Genomic DNA, 15,830 nt, shown 5'->3' on the forward strand with positions numbered 1-15,830 from the left:
AAATAAATTAAAAAAACTATTATAATTTTTTTAAATTGTGTTGCTGATTCTACAATAAAAAAATAATAAACTATAAACATACCTTGAAGTATAGGATCCAATGAATGTCCAATGTGCTGCAGACTATAGGGACAGAGAGCTTCTCTCCTCAACTGGATTACAACAAACAGAGTCACACTCCACCCAGCGTCACTCTCTGACGTCAGAGCCCCAGGTGAGCTGCCTGACAGCAGCTTTATTCAGGTTGCTTAGCAACATAGACGTACAATGCAGGCGTCAAGTCACACGGTAAAAAAAAAAGGAAAGGATCAGTGGTGACTGGTGGAAAAAGTATTCAAATGTTTTACTTAAGTAAAAGTATCAGTACTGCAATGTAGAAATACTCTGTTACAAGTAAAAGTCCGGAATTCAAACTTTACTTGAGTAAATGTATTGGTATCAAAATGTACTTAAAGTGCCAAAAGTAGAAATCAGTCATGCAGAATGTCCCCATTTCACAAGTTTTCAAATTGAAAATGGCAGATCTACAAGCTCACAATGCGTCGAATTGCAGCGCATTGTGAGCTTGTAGATCTGCTATTTTCAAATTGTCGAACTGTACTGTACATAGGGCTGAAGTGGGTAATGTATGTTTTGTAATAATAATCAAAATGGAGGGTAAAAAATGGCAGTGAATGTCACCTCCTTTCTATGGGAAAATTGAGTTGATAAGTCCCTATATATTTAATTCATTCATTTTGAGAACTTGAAATGGGGCATTCTGCACAGTGAGTACTTTTACTTTTGGTACTTTAAGTACATTTTGATGCCAATGCTTTTGTACTTTTCCTCAAGTAATTTTTTTATTCCGGACTTTTACTTGTAACAGAGTATCATTGCAGTATTGATACTTTTACTTAAGTAAAACATATGAGAACTTCCATCCATGCAGCCCATTAGACTCTATAATGCTAATGCTAATAATGGGTATAGGAACACGTTTGATTTTCTGTGTAGCCTATTTGATTATTTCACAATTATGCAGTATGACCATTAAAATTCAATTAAGGCCTATACAGTAGATGCCCATTTCAATTAAATAAAATCACCTCTCAACTTCTGAACATGCTGTGTCATGCTCTGGCCTCTGGATACATTATTAGCAGCATAATGCATGATTCTAATGGGCTGCAGTGATGGAAGAAGTACTCACATGTTTACTTAAGTAAAAGTATCAATACTGCAATGTAGATATACTCTGTTACAAGTAGAATTGAGGAATAGTACAAAAGTATATTGGCATCAAAATGTACTTAAAGTACCAAAAGTTAAAGTACCCATTGTGCAGAATGTCCCATTTCAAGTCGAATGAAAATTGTGTATGTTTTGTAATAATTATCTAAATCAACAACAATGTAACTAGTAACTAAAGTTTTCAAATAATTGTAGTGGAGTAAAAAGTACAATATTTGCCTCCGAGATGTAGTGGAGTAGAAGTAAAAGTATTGAAAATTGGAAATACTCCAGTAAAGTAAAAGTACCTCAAAATTGTACTTAAGTACTGTAGTTGAGTAAATGTACTTAGTTACTTTCCACCACTGAACACACCATCATATCACTGCTCCTGTCAGGGCTGCAGGTGACATCAGGGCTCCAGATTTGAGGAGCTTATAGGCTAAACGTGACATTATCTTTTAAATCACTTCTTCAGACCTACCTTTTTAGAGGAGCTTTCATGTCTTATATTATTTCTGCTTTAACTTTTTTATTGCCTTATTCAAACCCTTATTGTTATGTGTCCTGTGCTTTAATGTGTTGTGATTTGTGAAGCATTGTCATGTGTTTTGGGAAAGTGTCATTCAAAGTATTATTATTAATTAATTAATTAATTAATGTATTATTAGTGTTATTGTTGTTAGTGATTGATTGATTGATCACTTTTAACAAGTTGTACAACAGTACAGCAAGTACAATTACACAAGCAATGCTAAAACGATGACAAAAAAAAAAAGCCTCGATGGCTTGTTTCCATTGTGGTCATATGTGTTTCCATTGTGGTCATATGTATTCAATTCATCATAAGACTTACAATACAATACAAATCATCATCAATACAGGAGAAATAAAAGGTATATTTAGAGGGGAGGGGGGGGTTACTCTCTGGTGGCAAACTAGAAGACTATCTCTTCCAGTAGTGGTTTTTAATGAGGATAGGGAGTCACACCGTTTGATGGCTGGTGGTAGGGGAGTTCCACATTTTGGTGGCGGAATAGTAGAATGCATTCATCCCTGACATCAGTGGAGCTCCCTCTGGTGCTGTGCCCATGGGCGTCTCTCACTCTTGTGTAGTAGTTTGACAGATACATGCAGGGCACTGATCCCCTGAATATCTTGAAGACCAGGCCCGTTGCAAGGTGCTGTACTCTGTCCTCTACCCTGAGCCATACCAGCCTAGTAAAGTGAGCTGAGGTTGGGTTAGGCGAGTCCTGGGAGTCTAGTAGTCTGACTGTTTTGAGGTCTGTATAGTTTTATTTTTAGAGGCATTTAGGTGCTAGAGTACCATGGAGGTGCATGCATAGTCAAAATCAGTGGTGAAAAGTAACTAGTACATGTACTCAAGTACTGTAAAAGTAACGAGTACATGTACTCAAGTACTGTAAATAGCCGATCTACAAGCTCACAAAAGATCGCAAAAGATTTGTATATTGAACTTGTGAAATAGGACATTCTGTATAATGAGTACTTTTGGTCAAAATGACACTGGATGAGTGTTGTTGTTGTTGTTATTGTTATTGTTGTACATGTAACAGCACTATATTTCCCCCTCAGGGAGCCTAAGCTGTCCATCATGTGTTGTGGAGCATGGTGTAGGCCTAAGGTTCCTCGTGGTGAGCACAGATTACTGAACATATCGTGACACAGATAACACTAATCCACTTACCTGTTCCCAGAGCGCCTGCTACTTCTCTGTGTCATCTCAAGCTGTCTTTTAGATGGGCAGTAAAAGGACCTAATGTCACAGGGGGAAAAAAAATTCACATCACAATCAGGTTGAATGGGTGAAATGTATTGTCGTGCCCATCATTTGCAAGAAAGGGGGAAAGAAACAGAAAAAACAAACAGTTCATACATATATATATATTAGAGGTGTAACGATACATTTTAACGATACGATACGCATCATGATACATGGTTGACGATACGATACATGGACGATATTGGTTCATTCATATCGATACGATACAATGATTTACAATCGATACAGTAACTATTTAGCAAAGAAATGTAATCTGTGTGACACATGTGGATAGCGCAGAATTTTTAAGTGAGACATTTATTATTATGGATATAAATAAGTAAACACAGTGATTATTGACATGAACACAGAGAATACTCACATTTATTGATAGACCAAGTCTTTTTTCTTCTTTAAAATTGCTAAATACAACAATCAAAATGTACTTAAAGTACCAAAAGTAAAAGTACTCATTATGCAAAATGTCCCATTTCAAGTTTTCAAATGTATGAAAATCTTTTGAAAATAGCAGATCTACAAGCTCACAATGCTTCGCATCGCAACGCATTGGGAGCTTGTAGATCTGCTATTTTCAAATGGCCAAAATATATATAGAGCGTGCCAACGTGTCGTCACCACGGGGGGGCGTGGCATTGGGCGTGGCATTGGGCAATGTTAAGTCAACCTGGTTTTTACCCCTCAAAGATGTCCACCGCTACCAAAAGACACTTGTTGACGCCCCCTTCAGGATTGTTGGCACGCTCTATAGGGCTTAAGTGGTTCATGTATGTTTTGTGATAATAATCCAAATCTACAAAGTAACTTGTAACTAAAGTTTTCAAATAATTGTAGTGGAGTAAAAGTACAATATTTGGATCCTAGATGTAGTGTAGTAGAAGTAAAAGTATTGGAAATTGGAAATACTCAAGTAAAGTACAAATACCTCAAAATTGTACTTAAATACACTACTTGAGTAAATGTACTTAGTTACTTTACACCACTGCTCTCCAGTGGTGGAAGAAGTACTCTGATTATTTACTTAACATTTTATTCCTCTTGTGTTCCAGCATGCACTGCATCCTGTAAGCCTACAGAGCGAGCTGTCTGACCAGGAGCTCCTCGCCACTGCTGTGGAGTCTGGCTCTCATGGTGAGTACACAATTTTCAATTTTCAATTCAATTCAAAGGGCTTTATTGGCATGAGAAAACATACGTTTACATTGCCAAAGCAGAAAGCATAATACAACAATACAGCAATACAATCAAAACAAAAAATATGTACATTTGAAAGTCAGAATCTTCGATAGGTCAATTTCTATGTACCAAGATCACTGGGTGCAGGTATAGTGCCGGAATATACACAATGATTAGTCTTTAGGGTGGTTGTGTTCCGTTTGATATCCTTTTCCTATCACAGCAACTCACGAATCTTGCTGCTGTGTTTGCACATTGTTGTACTTCGCCCAGCAGGTATGGGAGTTTTTTGTCATTGGTCATGTTTTCAAAATCTCCGTGTGTGGTTGTAATCTGTGGGAAGTATGTGTCTCTGATGTCTTGGTACAATGGACAGACGGTTAGGAAGTGTAGCTCGGTTTCCACTTCATTTTGTGTGCAGTGGGTGCATAGTCTGTCTTCTCTCGGGATACAGGTCTGCCTGTGACGACCTTTCTCGATCGCAAGACTGTGCTCACTGAGTCTGTACCTAGTTAAGATTTTTCTTTGTTTTGGGTCAGTCACGGTGCTCAGGTATTCTGCCACTGCGTATTCTCTGTTTAGGGCCAGATAGCATTCTAGTTTACTCTGCTTTTGTGTTGCTTCTTTCCAGTGTGTCAGGTAGTTTTCCTTTTGCTGTTTTATAATTTGGTTTAGTCCAATGGGTTTTCTATCTCGTGGCTCTGTTTGTGCCCGGAGTTCCAGGGCCAGCTGGCTGAGGGGGCATCTCTCTAGGGTTTCGCTGTGTGTGAGTGCCTTGTTATGGAGTGCATCTAGGTCACTTTCTTTTAGGTGGTTGTAGAACTTAAGTGCTCTCTTTTTTATTTTGATAATTAGTGGGTATCGTCCTAATTCTGCCCTGCATGCATTATTTTGTGTTTTTCGCTGGGTACGGAGAATGGATTTGCAGAATTCTGTGTGTAGGGTCTCGGTTTGGTGTTTATCCCATTTTTCAAGGTCATGGTTTGCTAGTGGTCCCCAGATCTCACAACCATAGAGGGAAATTGGTTCTATCACAGAGTCCAGTATTTTAAGCCAGGTTTTAATTGGGATGTCTATTTTGATGTTTCTTTTGATAGCATAGAATGCCCTTCTTGCCTTGTCTCTCAGGTCCTTTACAGCTTGGTTGTAGTTCCCTGTGCTGCTGATGTTTAGGCCAAGGTAGGTATAGTTTTTTGTTTGTTCTAGTGGGATTGTATTTAGGAAAAATTGATGGTTTTGGCGGCTGGATCTTTTTTGAAATATCATGATTTTAGTCTTAGTTAAGGCAGGTACAGACTGCAAGAGCTTTAAGTGGTCGGGGGGTCATCTGATCGTTAAGCATTACACACTGCAGGAGTTTATTTCTTGAAATCGGCTGTCATAATATCGTTGTGGTCTTCACAACAGGATTGATCCCCGACAAGGGCTGACACACTGTAGGATAGTTCACTAGGATGCTATCTCCAGAGTCAGACCCAATACATACATTTGAGTTTATTCCAATTCATTTTAATCGACGTATCCCGTGATATGCCTCTCTCCCTCTCCCCCCTCTCTCGCTCTTTCTCTCTCTCTCTCTCTCTCTCTCGCACGTCAAGTGCGCAGAAGCGGTCAGTGACAGCGTTGCCATGTCCGCTTATTATAAGCGACTTTGGGCTTGTTTTTCTGTAGAGTTGCTTGTAAATATTGGTTGTTGCGGGGTGCATTTTTTGGGCTTATTTGTATAGTTGCTTATTTGGCCTTGTTTCCTAATGTTGTTTAAACCAGTGGTTTAAACAACACATAATATGTATTTGTCCGCAGACCCCCCTTCTGTAAATATGTTGTGCCATCATAGACCCCCATACAAGATTTGTGTGGATTTGGAAAATATTCCACAATTTTCTCAAGATTTTTCTTTGAAAATAGCTGCGACGCGTTGTGAGCTTGTAGATCGGCTATTTTCAAATATCCAATGTATTTGTAAATAGGTTTAAAGTGCTCAAGTGGCCTTTTCTTGGGCTTGTTTTCATAGACCTGGTTGCTTATTTCTCTCGCAACATCTGGCAACGCTGTTCTGACACAACGTGCACATGCTGCACACACACACACACACACACACACACACACACACACACACACACACACACACACACACAGAGCTCGCTCTCGCTCTCACTCTCTGTCTGTCTCTCTCTCTCTGTACAATTCCTCTAAAATAAACAGCCCACCAGGCTCGCTAACTCTCTCATTTTGTTTTATAATGTTAACTTAATACAGGACTGGACGATAATATTGCGGTAGGGACTGTTTGTTGTGGTCAGATCCAGCGACTCCCCCCTAGCCACGGTGGCTGTAATGTGCTCTCATTGGCTGTAGCGTGCATCTCCTCGCAAGGTGGTCGCAGCCCCGTTCATATTGTATGATATTGTCTGCTGTCCTGTCCCAGACAGAGCTGAATATCTAACATGGTAGTTATCTGAAAACGGTCTGAAAGCCGTCGCAGAGCGGATAATCGCGGCCATATCGTCTCGCGGTGCCTTTCACACATAGCGAGCATTATCTCGCAGATCAAAGGCCGATCTGCGTCAGATCGGGAGGTTTTGTCGGCAAAAAATGTCGGCGACAGCAATATCGGACCCAATCTCCTGCAGTCTGTACGGGCCCTTAGGTTCACTGTCAGGGCCCATGTCTGGGAGAATTTGTGTAGGAGATCAAGTTGCTGCTGTAGTCCTTCCTTGGTTGGAGACAGCAGCAGCAGGTCATCTGCAAAAAGTAAGCATTTGATTTCTGTGTTTGCCAAGGGGATGCCTGGAGCTGTGGACTGTTCTAACGTTTTTGCTAATTTGTTGATATATATGTTGAAGAGTGTTGGACTCAGGCTGCATCCCTGTCTAACTCCTCGGCTTTGGGGGAAAAAGTCTGTGTGCTTTTCGCCTATTTTAACTGCACATTTGTTGTTAGTGTACATTGATTTTATGATGTCATAGGTTTTCCCCCCAATGCCACTCTCCAACAGTTTGTACATCAGACCCTCATGCCAAATTGAATCGAATGCTTTTTTGAAGTCGACAAAGCAGGAGAATAATTTGCTTTTGTTTTTGTTTAATTGGTTGTCAATTAGGGTGTTTAGAGTGTAAATGTGGTCTGTTGTGCGATATTTTGGTAGAAAGCCAATTTGTGATTTGCTCAGGACATTGCTTTCTGTGAGGAAGTTTAGAATTCTGTGGTTGAGGATCATGCTGAGGATCTTTCCACACGTACACACCACACACGCCGATATATCATAACTCTATGACGCACGCACATACGCAGTGATGTAAACTTTAACTAAGTACATTACATTTACTCAAGTACTGTACTTAAGTACACTTTTGAGGATTTTTTAATTTTTTTACTTTACTGGAGTATTTCCAATTTTCAATACTTCTCCACTACATCTCAGAGGCAAATATTGTACTTTTACTCCACTACAATTATTTGAAAACTACAAGCTCACAATGCCTTGCGATTGTAGATCTGCTATTTTCAGAAGATTTGTATACATTTGAAAACTTGAAATGGGACATTCTGCATAATGACTACTTTTACTTTTGGGTACTTTAAACACACACACACACACACACACACACACACACACACACACACACACACACACACACACACACACACACACACACACACACACACACACTTTACATCACTGGCGTAGGGTGGACTCTAATGTTGACCGGGCAGGATCTGTTCCCCACCCCCTGTGCCCCCCCCCCCCCCCCACCCCCCTGTGTTGCGGGACACATACACGCGTGAGCGCGCTTTCTTTTTAAAAAGTAATCAATTAATGAAACGACCATAAAGCAACATTAACAACACACTCTACCATCCTTCAGTGGTGGAAAACTTACTCAAATGTTTTACTTAAGTAAAAGTATCAATACTGCAATGTAGAAATACTCTAGCTGTTACAATTAAAAGTCCGGAATTCAAAATGTACTAAAGTACAATGAGTAAAGTATAAAAGTATTTGCATCAAAATGGAAATGAAATACTTGAGTAAAGTACAAATGCCTCAAAATTGTACTTAAGTAGCCTACAGTGCTTGAGTACATATGCTTATTTACTCACCTCTGTAATTTAATTCATGAATCCCAGCCCAGGATCAATTTTCTTTTGGACTCCTTAGGACATGATCTGACAGCTAGACAGGGCAGGCCGGGTCTTTACTGACTGCAATAAAAAGACAGGAGAGGGGTGTGTGAGGGATTGTAGTGGGTGTTAAAAAGCCCACCAAGTTGGACAAGGCAGTGATTATAAGTCAGTAAGGTCAGTAAGGTGTGTGTGTGTGTGTGTGTGTGTGTGTGTGTGTGTGTGTGTGTGTGTGTGTGTGTGTGTGTGTGTGTGTGTGTGTGTGTGTGTGTGTGTGTGTGTGTGTGTGTGTGTGTGTGTGTGTGTCAACTAGCATGTCCCTGCTGTGATGAGAGAGAGAGAGCGAGAGAGAGAGAGAGAGAGGGTTCGACCTTTGCTGCGTGTCACCCCCCATCTCTCTCCCCATTTCCTGTCAGCCTACTTTCCCTATCCCTCTCTAAACAAAATAATAATAAAAATAAATATATTTTAAAAGATATTTTCGTGAACGGAAATGACGACCGGATGCCTGATGAAGCCATCAAATCTATGAAAAAGTTAAACTGCAACACCATGTTATACAATATGTAGTGGGGGTCCCTGCTTCAGCTCTCTTTCAGCTAAGGGGTCCTTGGGCTGGAAAACGTTGAAAACCCCTGGAATAGAGTAATAATAATAATAAATATAGCTGCAAGCAGCGATAATACGGGGCCAGGGATTGCAGAGAGAAGAAAGAAAGAAGCAATGATAAGTAATATGCACAATAAGCCATAGAAACATAGAAGACTGAACTTGAGAGAAAGAAGACCATGCAATTAACAAATGAGCATTTAAACCCTCACTAACCCTAACCTCAGTAAAACTATGCCTTCACCTAACCTCAAGAAATACTATGCGTAAGCCTACGAATGCCAAATCATGATCACCTCAACACATCGTCGGGGACAGGGATTGAACCGGTGACCTCCAGACTCATAGGCTGCCTTTCTTCTCATTGAGCTCGAGATATGATAGCCCTGGTAGTGTCTGTTGATATATATAAGTCTTTCCGTCCCTGATAGACCAAGCCTCTGTTTTGCTAACTACTCTAGATCACTGGTTCCCTAACCATCTACCGAAATTGTACGTCTCCTCGGAACAGAAACCAGTGAAAGTAGCCGATCTACATGATGATGAGAGAGAGAGAGAGGAAGAGAGAGAGAGAAAGAGAGGCAGTGAGAGAGAGGCAGAGAGAGAGAGAGAGAGAGAGAGAGAGAGAGAGAGAGAGAGAGAGAGAGAGAGAGAGAGAGAGAGAGAGAGAGAGAGAGAGAGAGAGAGAGAGAGAGAGAGAGAGAGAGAGAGAGAGAGAGAGAGAGAGAGAGAGAGAGAGAGAGAGAGAGAGAGAGAGAAAGAAAGAGAGGCAGTGAGAGAGAGGCAGAGAGAGAGAGAGAGAGAGACACATGGAAACTGGAGAGAGAGAGAGAGAGAGAGAGAGAGAATAGATTGGAGAGAGAGAGAGACATGGAAATGGAATAGATTGAAGAGAGAGAGAGAAAGAGAGAGCCATGGAAACGGAATAGATTGAAGAGAGAGAGAGACATGGAAACGGAATAGATTGATGAGAGAGAGAGATGGAAACAGAATGGATTGATTGGACATCTCAACCTATTGCCATTAACAGGAATCGAACTCTCAACATTCGGACTAATAGGCTGCAACACTACCTATAGTGCTATAGCTTTGTCCAAGCTGAGGTTGTCTGTTGAAGATCATAAACTCTTGCCTTCTGTCATGAACCAAGCCCCTGTTTCACTAACACTAAGATCAGTCGTTCACAAACCATTTACCAATAGAGAAATTGTATGTCTCCTCGCAACCGAAAACAGTGAAAGCAGCCGATCTACAAGCTCAGAAACACGTTGCTATCTGAAAAGTTTTGAGATTGTAGATCGGCTATTTTCAGAATGAAGTATGTCATATATTGAAAAAACATACTCTCAAACTAGAAAATGTGCTCCTCAGAGCACAAGTCTCCGCCAGCAGACCCGTGCTATTTTAATAGCACGGGTCGTCTTGGTAGAACGGGTCGTCTTGGTAGAATGCGCGTGGTTTTTGGTGTTCTGCAGGGGCGACTGAATATGTAGTGTCTGCATCTAAAAGATGTTCTTCTTGAAGCAATGTGTCATATGGGAGTCGTCGTAATTGACTGGTTTGTTCAAATGCTTGTCTGTCTTCTTCATCTTCATTGTCTTGAACAGTTTCAGCAGTTGATTGGTGTGTTTGATCTATGTCAGTTTTCTCTAGTGCTACATAATGTATTTGATCAAGGCGGCCAATTGTTACAGTATTAAGACTTCGGCCTTGTTGTGGGATCAATTCAACTCTATAGTCCTCTTCTGTGTTACTGTTGTAGATGAGTATGCTTTCTTAGCTTTGGCCTTCTGCGCCTTTGCTTGACCAATGTTAGGTGTTCTCAGAGGGACACACACACGCACGGACGGGTGATTTGGACTGGAAGGTACTGTTCCAATCAAGACTGATTGATCCTGTCTTACCTCACTTCAAAAATGTAAACGGCCTTTTGAAGTGACACACCTATTTATAGGATTGTATTTCGTCATGCGTCCCTCTAGTCTAGCCAATCAAAGGCATTGGTGTCAACATATTGACACGTGTCACGTGGAGCTTGACCAATGTTAGCTTGGCTAACAATGTTTGCTCACACACGGCGGGACGAAGCGAAAACATACTCTCCACCTACGGCCTTGTTGTGGGATCAATTCAACTCTATAGTCCTCTTCTGTGTTACTGTTGTAGATGAGTATGCTTTCTTAGCTTTGGCCTTCTGCGCCTTTGCTTGACCAATGTTAGGTGTTCTCAGAGGGACACACACACGCACGGACGGGTGATTTGGACTGGAAGGTACTGTTCCAATCAAGACTGATTGATCCTGTCTTACCTCACTTCAAAAAGCGTAAATGGCTTTTTGAAGTGACACACCTATTTATAGGATTTTATTTCGTCATGCATCCCTCTAGCCAATCAAAGGCATTGGTGTCAACATATTGACACGTGTCACGTGGAGCTTGACCAATGTTAGCTTGGCTAACAATGTTTGCTCACACACGGCGGGACGAAGCGAAAACATACTCTCCACCTACGGCGGAGACAATAAGCATTTCAGGTTATCTTTAACAATTGCACATGCATTAATTGACACAATCATGTTGTGTGCAATGCAACTTTAATGAAGCCTGCATCAAGTGAGGTTTGAACTGGCGACGTTGCGGTTGTCAGGCAGACGCTTAAGCGAGAAACCATTGGACCGACAGACCTGAACTGGTGAAAAAGCAGCTCACACAGATGATACAGTTTCACGCAACTAGCTGAAAAATCCTGGGTTTAAGTGTTTTTCAAACTGCTCAAAATTGCGGACAATCTAAGGGCGGAGCTTACTGGTCAAAGCGATAGATGTGTACCTCATGAGTCAAGGCACAAGTGTAAGCAAGTTTCACGACTTTCGGCCAAACGAGGCATGACTTTTGCCTGTTTAAAGTTTGCTTGTTTAAAAAATTGCTATAGCGCCCCCCTTTGGCCAATTGAGATTTGTTTCAGTGATATTTGGAATGACCCTCTACATTACTGCAAAGTTTCAAAGAAATGTGAGTCTGCATGTGTGTGTTAGGGGCAGATGAATAATTGTCATAAAACTGCAATATTCATTGACTCATTAAAGCTTCATTTTTTCACTTATGGAAAATCCTCTGCATCGTTGAGTCGGCATAGGTCCAAAGTTCATGTGTAAAAAGTTTCGTGCAGATTACTCAAATATCCCAGGAGGAGATTTAACTGTTTTTCTTATAATTCAAAATGGTGGGAGATCTAAAGGTCAGAGGTCAAAAGTCAGAGTTTCATGGCTGTAGGTCAAACAGGGCATGAGTTGTACCTGTTCAAAGTTGGCATTTTCAATTGAGTGCTATAGCGCCACCTTTTGACGAAAGATTGTGAGATTTATTTCTTGATAGTTTTTCATGACCATCTATCATATGGCCGAGTTTCGTAAAAAGCGTATGCACGGTTCAGCCAGAACTGCGAAAAGTGGCAGAAGAAGAAGAAGAAGAAGAAGAAGAAGAAGAAGAAGAAGAAGAAGAAGAAGAAGAAGAAGAAGAAGAAGAAGAAGAAGAAGAAGAAGAAGAAGAAGAAGAAGACGAAGAAGACGAAGAAGAAGACGAAGACGAAGAAGAATAATGCCAATATCAAAACGGAGCCATGCTGGCAGCCTGGCCCCGTAATAATGCCAATATCAAAACGGAGCCATGCTCGCAGCCTGGCCCCGTAACAATACACCAAAGTGTGTGAGCCTCAAGGCCTGCTGGGAAGTCTCTGAAAGAGGGGAAAGAAAACAAAAAAAACAAAAAAAACAAGAAAAAGTGCTCCTCGGAGCACAGGTCTCCACCAGGTCAGGTACGTTATTCTGGCCTCCTGGTGGCGCTATAATAGGCCAATGTGAAAAGGGTGCCAACCGTGCCATTTATTCTTGCATTGACACTGCATTCATGATTTGAGGCATTTTGTTCCAAAAATGTGTTTTTCTAAATTAGACCCGCTGGTGGCGCTATAACAGGCCAATGTGAGAAGGGTGGCATTTCTTCCTCGGCCTAGTGGGAATGTGCGTTTGAAATTTCACGGAAATCGCAAGCTGTGTATACTTTGAGGCTTTTTGTTCAAAACGGACCAATCCTGCAAACTTTGGAAGCCAACCTTAGGCAATGAGGATGGAATATGGGAAATCGGACAGATCCGTGTTGATCACATGACTATAGTGATACTGTGTACCGATTTGCATGACGTTTGGATAAAATTTGTAGTAATATTGCACAAATCGTCCTCCTGGTGGCGCTATAACAGGCCCATGTGAAAGATTTGGGGCAGAGGTTCTGAATTGGCATCCAGGGAGTGTGTGTGCACAGTTTCGGAGCGACCGGGCCAACGGTGCCGGAGAAAAGCTGGTGACAGACGGACACACACACACACACGGACGGACGGACGGACATGGGGTAAAACATACTCTCTCGCCATGCCTTCGGCCTGGCGGAGACAAGAAACAAGTGCAAGTCACCTAGGGGCCTCCTCTGTGTGCAAATGGTGTAATTTAGTACATTCTGGCGATTACTTTTTTATTAGGGTTGTACAATTAATCGAAAAGGAATCAAAATCACAATATTAAAGCTGCAGTATGTAATTTTCCTCTTCTATCCCGGATTTGAACCCATTTTCCTGTGGAAGTGCTGGATTTTTATGATTGAGCTAATAGAGTCTGCCTGCTTGCTCAGGGGATATATTGAATCTTGATCATCAGGTCAAAATGTGTGTCAGATCCCATGTGTCTAGGTGAAACATGACCTTTGACACAATCTAAATGTCTCAATAGAAGATTAGGGAGAGAAAATACATTACATTGTATTAACATATTATACCATACATATTGGACAAAATAAAATTTTAGTCATACAAAATGTACATAGTGCCGCTTTAACTACAGCAATTTACAATTCACAGATGCTGCAATTAATTGCATAAAGGAGGGGGGGGGTCCAACATTTATTTCTAAACTAGGTATTTAGTGTGTTGGTATTGGGCCAAGAATCACATACTATATTGATTTCACCCTTTAATATACAGTACTGTACTGTATACTAAAGGTCCATACATTGTTGCATGTTTAGTTCACTGTCTAGAAGTCATGCACTGTATCATTTACATGTTAATGTTGTTTTTCTTGACATTCCAATTAGTTTCCATTCCTTTCAGTATGGCATTGTAAGAAAATTGTTTTCAATGGGCTAAACATGCAATAATACCAGTTTGATCCTTTGAATATCAATTTATTTTGACATCATCAAATGTGGAAGTTATACGAGTAAATAAAATTGAAGCTTGACTTAAACACTTTGAATCTATGCTTTTAGTGATGGAGTCCTATTTGTTACTGCACAAACATCTCTTACTTATCTGCTAACCAATTTTTTGATTTTTAATTGTCCACTGTTTCAGTTTCAACATGATTCTCGAGTCTTGTGCTCCACACTGCGGCTTAGTCACTGCCGCTTCCTGGTAGCAAACCAACCAAATCTTTTTTTCCTTGGAGGCCCATCTTCTTACATCTGACAAAAGTCACACCTTAGACTCCTACATACACACTGATTCTCATCCCTATTGGCTGAAACATTGGTTTTGTTGTGTTTATTCCTTAATAAATATCTTGCTTGTTATTCCTTTAATTGTACTCTATTTCCATTTTGTTACGAATCTGAGCCAGTTTGTAACAACTTGAATAATGAAAACAAAAACAACAGTTGTTGACCTGTTATTAAAACTGAAAGGTTGTGAGTTCTGAAATGAACAAGGAGTATTGAACAAGAAGAAATCAGATACTGTATGTCATCTTCTACGCACTTAGAAGCTGGCGTTACAAGTTTGATGGAATGCAAGTCAAGGAGAATCAGGGGGACAAGTGTATGAATAACATATTCTAGTTATTGTGACCTTTGTCAAATAACCAGTTCAAGAAAACAAAACAACACATATCACATATTTTCTGAACTCAAAGTTCTACTTTGGTAATGCCAAAGTTTGCCAGTAGATGTCAGTCATGTGCAGCACTAACAGAAGGCAGAAAGGCCTCAGGATTTTGGTTCTCCATTCAGCCTCCTCTCAACCAAAGCCTAAAACCTCCTGACATTCACTCTCTAACTGAGTCTGACACTGTCTGATGTCACCTGACGGAGCGCTGCAGGACTGAACTAATACAAAACGGGGTTTCCACAGTAACCTTCAGTACCGTTGTTGACTATTGTTGTTCCTAATGCAATTTACCCACTTTAACCTACTTAGTTTACTGGGGTCCACGATGGCTCTATACTAGGTCCGCTGGTATTTTCCTCTATACCAAATGTTTTTTTGTTGTTGCTGAAAATAGCTGATGAAAAAGCTTACAGCGCGTCTTTTTTACCTATTGTAAGGATCAGTTATTTTCGCCAAATGTTTGCCCAAGAGTTCACGTGCATGGCTAAGCATGTCATAGTGGGGTGAAAAGGCTGTGCATTAACTCATTTTCAGGTTTTAATTTCATGCAAAATGATTTTCAGGTTTTAATTTCATGCAAACTGACCTTAGGGCGCGCCCCCACCAAGAGTTGGCTGGCCGCTGATTGCAGAATCTGCCAATGCATTGTCAATGCAAATGCGTGGATTCTTGGAAAAAATCCGCAAGACCAGGAATCCACGCATTTGCATTGACAATGCATTGGCAGATTCTGCAATCAGCGGCCAGCCAACTCTTGGTGCCTTAGGGCGCGCTCCCACCAAGAGTTGGCTGGCCGCTGTTAAACGCAGGTTGTGCGCGGCCACAGTTTTTTGCAGCCAGCGGATTCTAAAAAACGGGAGTGTCGCGCCTGTCACTCACTTTCAGGACCCTCCCCGCAGCCCGCACTGCCCACTGCCTGCTGCCTTGAGCACCATGTTGCTTCCTGAGTCTTGAGACGGTCCGCCTTCGACTC

The 15,830-nt window shown here is 41.0% G+C and overlaps 1 protein-coding gene across 1 annotated transcript in view; it reads left to right on the forward strand.

Annotated features, from left to right (window-relative positions):
• The window catches only part of LOC308081558 (protein NLRC3-like), a gene marked incomplete at its 3' end in the record, with an annotated part of 86,554 nt that overhangs the window by 17,984 nt on the left and 52,740 nt on the right, over positions 1–15,830 (forward strand). Inside the window, exon 3 of the mRNA XM_080457922.1 lies at positions 4,063–4,144. The remainder of the gene's footprint in view (positions 1–4,062; positions 4,145–15,830) is intronic.

Source organism: Gymnoscopelus braueri, assembly GCF_963280865.1.
Source record: "Gymnoscopelus braueri genome assembly, contig: SCAFFOLD_113, whole genome shotgun sequence".
Taxonomy (NCBI): Eukaryota; Metazoa; Chordata; class Actinopteri; order Myctophiformes; family Myctophidae; genus Gymnoscopelus; species Gymnoscopelus braueri.